The 7,251-nt window shown below is 47.9% G+C and overlaps 1 protein-coding gene across 1 annotated transcript in view; it reads right to left on the bottom strand.

Moving 5' to 3' along the window:
- The window catches only part of LOC119410425 (adenylate cyclase type 3), a 117,113-nt gene that overhangs the window by 92,181 nt on the left and 17,681 nt on the right, over positions 1 to 7,251 (bottom strand). The gene's annotated exons all lie outside the window — the stretch shown is intronic.

Here is a 7,251-nt window from a genome sequence, read left to right as displayed (position 1 = left end):
TCTGTATGTGGTGTTCTGAGCTGCCAACTAAAGGGATGAGTACAGACGCCAGATATTTGGAAACATTGTAAGTGACAGAGTTAATCATGCTAACAATAGGTCTTAAAGGTACACCTTGTTTGTGGATTTCAGGTAAACCATACAGACTAGGTGTGGCCTCCCCTGGGTACAGTCTGTGGTACAGAAAATGGTCAGTAGCCTTGTCCTGCTCCAAAATTTTCAGGGAATCTATCAATTTCTTCTTGTAACCACTTCCTGGATCTCTTTTCAGAGGTTCATAAGTGTTTAAGTCACTAAGGAGTGTCATAACTTTCTCATGATAGTCTTTCTGGTTCAAAATCACTGTGCACCTTCCTTTGTCTGCTGGGAGAATGATGATGTTTTTGTCCTTGCTAAGAGTGGTGAGTGCGTCCCTCTCCTCTCTACTGATGTTGGAAGGTGGTGGTTTGGCATTGCTGAGGCAGGCTGAAACATTGATTCTGAGCTGTTCTGCTTCAGCCTCTTTAATTTTGCTGTTGCGGATGGCTGACTCTGTAGCTGTGATCATCTCCACCAGAGGAAGTCTACTTGGTGCAACCGCAAAGTTCAGTCCCCTGGCAAGAATCTCTGTCTCCGGCTGGGTGAGCTGTCTGTCAGATAAATTCTTCACCCACTTTTCTGTCTCCCTGGCATGTAATTGACTACTGGAGTGTTGTCCTACACTGAATGTGTTGTTATTGGAATAGTGATGGTGTTGATGAGTTATTAGTAAGTTAAACTTGTTTTGTTGTCGAGTCTTGGACTTGACATGCTGTGCTAAGCGTGCCTGATCTGTACAGTCCAACACTTGCTGAGGTGTGGTCTGATCTAGACACATAGTTAGTTTCTGTTTAATGTGCTTTTCTTTGGCCTTCAAGGCCTCAATAGTAAAATTGGTCTATCTCGCCCGTTCATTCAGCAGCTGGGTCTGTGCCTTCTGAAGGATCTTGCTTGCCCGGTGCCCGCTGACCGAAGATTTTAGTTCCAGGCTCTTGGGAATGATGTCACTTTGTCGACATCTGAGGTTGAATCGCAAATGGTTCCTGTAGTCTGCCCTCTTCCTTGCTGTTTTCTCAAACTCTCTAACTAGTTTGAGGCAATCCTGGCCAAAGTGGTTCAAAATATCCTGATGCATGCTCAATAATCCAGGTAGAAAAATCTAAAAAAGTTAAATCTGGTACTCTGGACATTCAAACATGGAGTACATGGAGAAGGTAGAAAAGAGAGCCTTGACGTCCTTTTCAGGGACACCACCAAGTCATTGGTTCAGGTACGTTGACGACACCTGGGTTAAAATTAAATCTCAGGAAGTCCAACATTTTACTGACCACATCAACTCTGTGGATAAATACATCAAGTTCACACGAGAAGATGAAAAAAATGGCAAGTTGGCTTTCTTGGACTGTGAGGTCTCAGTCTCTGATAGAGGACATTTGCAAACTGAGGTGTACCACAAACCCACGCACACAGACCAGTATTTGCAGTTTGACTCCCATCACCCTTTGGAGCACAAGTTAGGAGTCATCAGGACTCTGTATCACAGAGCAGACAGTGTCCCCACTAGCTCAGGAGCCAGGCAGAAGGAGAAATCCCACACAAGACAGACTCTAGAGCAATGTGGATATCCTAACTGGGCCTTCCTGAAAGCAGAGAAGAAACCCAAACAGGACTTCAGTCAGCCAACAGGTGAAAAGGAGGAACCCAGACCCAGACCAGTGGTCATTCCATATGTTGAGGGAGTATCAGAGAAACTGAGACCTTTATTTTCTAAACATAACGTCCCAGTGGCTTTTAAACCCCAAAATACATTACGGCAAAGACTGGTTCATCCCAAAGATCCAGTCCCCCGGCACAAACAGAGTAATGTTGTGTATGCTGTTCAGTGTCAGGAGGGCTGTGATCAGTCTTACATCAGGGAAACAAAACAGCCACTGGCCAAAAGGATGGCCCAGCACAGAAGATCAACATCATCAGGCCAGGACTCTGCGGTCTACACTCATCTCCAGGCCAGCGGTCACTCTTTCAGGGATGAAGATGTGCACATCCTGGATAGAGAGGAACGATGGCTTGAGAGATGAGTAAAGGAGGCCATCTTTGTGAAAAGAAACCGTCCATCATTAAACAGGGGTGGAGGCCTACGTGTTCAATTGTCCCCCTCTTACAATGCTGTGATTGCTAGTATCACTCAGCCCTCTGTGAATAGTAAACAGCCATCAGTGTGCTAATGATCCATTGTTAGGCTGATGGTCCTTCTTGAGCATGTGATCAGCTGGTTTTGGTTGTAAGCAGCAAAACTGGTTGATCCACTCTGAGAAGGTGCTATTTAAGAGACTGAGCTGAATACAGCACCTCAGACTGAGGAAGTCTCTCGGATGAGAGATGAAACATTTCTACATTTTTTGTTGTTTTGCTTTTTTTTCTTTTTTTTTTTTTTTGAATGTCCAGAGGACCAGATTTAACTTTTTTAGATTTTTCTACCTGGATTATTGAGCATGCATCAGGATACTCTTACATATTGAATTTCACTGTGAGTTCTTACCCTGTGTCGCTCTGTGGTATGAAAACATCTACTGCAGTAACTATTTCAAGTTATTAGTAGCTTAGAATTTATTGTTTTGTTTTTTCCTGCCTTTTTTGCCTTAATTTTGGCTGATAAGGCATAAATGCCTCACTAAATGCTTCAGGTAACACCAGGAGCTTCACTATCTCCAACATTACAGCTATCTTGTTTGTCCGAGGTTAGCTCAACCTGTGTTACATTTCCTCGTGGGCGAAGCAATCTTACGTTTCATGTAAAATATTTGAAAATGTTCTTATAGAAACAATTCCTGAATGTTGTTCATACTGTGTTAATGCTACATGTTTGTCTCTTGACCCTACAACTGGCTAGGATGCATGAGAGAAGCGGAGCATGCTCTATTCACACAAGGAGAGCTGTTGGTCAGGCTACTTCTTGTTGTGCCATTAACTCTATAATAGTTATTGAATCAAGTGTTACTTATGTAGGCAAAACTAAATGTTAAACAGCCCGTTAAAATACACCAGAATGCAGGAAATGGCATCTACTTTATTCAAAATTTTCTGGGGGAGAACCCCCAGACCCCCCCCACCAGTGTAACCCACCCCCACCCCCATCAAATTAAAAAAGCTTCTGACACCAATGGTCACACATTGTTCAAGCCAAGAGCCACTGACAGCGCTGATGGCTAAAAGCACCCCTAAAGGGCAGATTCTAGAATCGCCCCTGATGTAAGCTTAAAATAACATGATTTTATAAATAAAATGTCATGATTTAAAGTGGGCCACTCTGAGGTGACGTGACAATATTGTATGGACAGTGGACATATTGGTAGAAGGATGTTAGAAATGCAGCTGCCTGGGAAAAAGACAGAGAGGAAGGCCAAAGAGAAGATATATGGATGAGTTAGAGAGGACATGGAGGTAGTTGGAGTGAGGACAGAGGATGCAGAGGACAGAGTGAGATGGAGGAGGATGACTAGCTGTGGTGACCCCTGAAGAGGGAAAAGCTGAAAGAAGAAGAAGAAAGTCTGGCATAACCAGTCTGTCAGGACATATGTACCCTTTTATGATGAATGGCCACAATTAAGTCCAGCCAGTGTATGTGCAATTTAGATGAAGAACATTTGAGCATTATTTATGGAAGCCACACTGTCAGTCAGAAATGCTGAGGTGACTTTAACTGACTCCATTACACACTATCCCACACACCTGACTTAAAAACAAATATTTATCTCAGGAACACCGAAAAAACAGAAAAAGAAATGGACTTGATGTTCCCTCACCCAGACGTGGGTCACTGGGGCCCCACTCTGGAGACAGGCCTGGAGGTGGGGAACGCAGGCTAGCGCCTGTTGGCCGGGCTTTTACCCATGGAGCTCAGCCGGGCACAGCCCGAAGAGGAGACGTGGGTCCCCATTCCCATGGGCTCACCACCTGTGGGAGGGGCCAAAGGGGTCGGGTGCAATGTGGGATGGGTGGTGGCCGAGGGCGGGGACCCTGGCGGTCTGATCCTCGGCTACAGAAGCTGGTTATTGGGACGTGGAATGTCACCTCACTGGTGGGGAAGGAGCCTGAGCTGGTGTGTGAGGTTGAGAGGTTCCAGCTAGAAATAGTCAGACTCACCTCTACGCATGGCTCTGGCTCTGGAACCAGTTTCCTTAAGAGGGGTTGGACACTCTTCCACTCTGGAGTTGCCCCTGGTGGGAGGCGCCGAGCAGGAGTAGGCATACTTATTACCCCATCTTGGTGCCTGGGTGTTGGGGTTCACCCCAATGAATGAGAGGGTGGCCTCCCTCTACCTACGTGTGGGGGGACGGGTTCTGACTGTCGTTTGTGCTTATGCACCAAATGGCAGTTCAGATTATCCACCCTTTCTGGAGTCCTTGGAGGGGGTACTGGAAAGTGCACCTCCTGGGGACTCCCTTGTTCTGCTGGGGGACTTCAATGCTCACGTGGGCAATGACAGTGAGACCTGGAGGGGTTTGGTTGGGAGGAACGCCCCCCTGATCTGAACCCGAGTAGTGTTCTGTTGTTGGACTTCTGTGCTCGTCATGGATTGTCTATAACAAACACCAAGTTCAAGCATAAGGATGTCCATATGTGCTCTTGGCACCAGGACACCCTAGTCCGCAGTTCGATGATCAACTTTGTCGTTGTCTCATCTGATCTGCGGCCACATGTCTTGGACACTCGGGTGAAGAGAGGGGCAGAGCTGTCCACTGATCACTACCTGGTGGTGAGTTGGCTCCGATGGTGGGGGAGGATGCTGGTCAGATCTGGCAGGCGCAAACGTATTGTGAGGGTTTGCTGGGAATGTCTGGCAGAGTCTTCTGTGAGAAGGAGCTTTAACTCCCATCTCCGGGAGAACTTGGAACATGTTCCGGGGGAGGTGGGGGACATTGAGACCGAGTGGGCCATGTTCCGTGCCTCTATTGTCGAGGTGGTTTACCGGAGCAGCGGCCGCAAGGTTGTCGGTGCCTGTCACGGCGGCAACCCTCGAACCCGGTGGTGGACACCGGCGGTGAGGGATGCTGTCAGGATGAAGAAGGAGTCCTATTGGGCCTTTGTGGCCAGTGGGACCCCGGAAACATTGGGAGAAGTTCCCCTGGATTGGCAGACCGGGGTGGTGGTCCCCCTATTCAAAAAGGGGGACCGTAGAGTGTGTTCCAACTACAGGGGAATCACGCTCTTAAGCCTCCCTGGTAAGGTCTATTCAGGACTTCTGGAGAGGAGGGTCCGTCGGATAGTCGAACCTCGGATTCAGGAGGAGCAATGCGGTTTTCGTCCTGGTCGTGGAACACTGGACCAGCTCTACACTCTCAGCAGTGTCATGGAGAGTGCGTGGGAGTTTGCCCAACCGGTCTATATGTGCTTTGTGGATTTGGAGAAGGCGTTCGACCGCTTCCCTCGGGGAACCCTGTTGGGGGTACTCTGGGAGTATGGGGTACTGGGCCCTTTGATACGGGCTGTTAGGTCCATATGACCAGTGTCAGAGCCTGGTCCGCATTGCCGGCAGTAAGTCGGGCTTGTTCCCGGTGAGAGTTGGACTCCGCCATGGTTGCCCTTTGTCACCGATTCTGTTCATAACTTTTATGGACAGAATTTCTAGGTGCAGCCAAGGTGTTGAGGGGATCCGTTTTGGTGGCCTTAGGATTGCGTCTCTGCTTTTTGCAGATGATGTGGTCTTATTGGCTTCATCAGATCGTGATCTACAGCTTTCGCTGGAGCGGTTCGCAGCCGAGTGCGACGCGGCCGGGAAAGGAACACTTCCTCCAAAGCCGAGGCCGTGGTCTTGAGCCGGAAAACGGTAGCGTGCCCTCTCCAGGTCAGGGAGGAGGTCCTGCTGCAAGTGGATGAGTTCAAGTATCTTGGGGTCTTGTTCACGAATGAGGGAAAAATGCAACGTAAGATCTATAGGCGAATTGGTGCAGCGTCTGCAGTGAAGTGGGCGCTGTGCAGGTCTGTCATGGTGAAGAGAGAGCTGAGTCAAAAGGCAAAGCTCTCAATTTACCGATCGATCTACGTTCCTACCCTCATCTATGGTCATGAGCTTTGGGTTGTGCCCGAAAGAACGAGATCTCGGATACAAGTGGCCGAAATGAGTTTTCTCCGCAGGGTGTCTTGGCTCTCCCTTAGAGATAGGGTGAGAAGCTCGATCATCCGGAACGGACTCAGAGTAGAGCCGCTGCTTCTCCAAGTCGAGAGGAGCCAGTTGAGGTGGCTCGGGCATCTGGTTAGGATGCCTCCTGGACACCTCCCTGGTGAGGTGTTCCGGACACGTCCCACCGGGAGGAGACCCAGGACACGCTGGAGGGACTGTTTCTCGGCTGGCCTGGGAATGCCTCGGGATTCCCCCGGAGGAGCTGGCCCAAGTGGCTGGGGAGACGGAAGTCTGGGCCTCCCTACTTAAGCTGCTAACCCCGCGACCCGACCCCGGATAAGGGGAAGAAAATGGATGGATGGATGGATGGATGGATGGGTGGGTGGATGGATGGATGGATGGATGAATGGATGGATGGATGGATGGATGGATGGATGGATGGAAAACAGAACCAAACATAGATGAAAGAAACTAGGCTGCTGGAATTGGGTTTAAAAAACCTGACGAGAGAGATGAAACAAATGACTGAGGGTGTTGGCTTTATTATTACAGATAAGACCATCACAGGAAGTCGGTTGCTATGGAAACCAGCAGCTACAAGATGCTAATTGATCAGTTGGCAACACTCATCTCCAAGCAGTCCAGGGTCCTCCATTAGTATTCTGGAAGTTTTGACCAATTGTAATCTTATGAGTCTTCTTGAAGCCTAATCAGCTCTGACTTGACTCTCATAATTACACTTATCTGCTCTCTGCATCTCCATAAGGCGTATGTTCCAGATATAGAAAGGATGAGGCACTGGTCTCAGATGTGAGACGAAAAGAAAAGCTGAATATTGACAGTCAGACTTAGAAAAACAGGCCAACATAATATAATGCATGCATTCAAACTGGACAGGCCCTAAACTATTCAAAGTGGAACACATTACATAACCATCAATGTCTTTCAGACATAGTTCATAAATTAAAGACAAACATTTAAATCAGGTTCACAGGTTCAGGTTAAAAGTTTCAAAAATAAAACAAAGCAAAGTCTTTAACAGACCTGTGTGCAAAAATTTATGGTTAGCTTAACCTCAAGTTTTACAATCAATAAACAGAACTGCAGGGTGT

The sequence above is a fragment of the Nematolebias whitei genome, chromosome 5 (assembly GCF_014905685.2).
Source record: "Nematolebias whitei isolate Nwh7 chromosome 5, NemWhi1, whole genome shotgun sequence".
Classification (NCBI taxonomy): domain Eukaryota; kingdom Metazoa; phylum Chordata; class Actinopteri; order Cyprinodontiformes; family Rivulidae; genus Nematolebias; species Nematolebias whitei.
The sequence above is the reverse complement of the archived record's forward strand: the minus strand, read 5'-3'. Positions and strand labels throughout refer to the sequence as shown.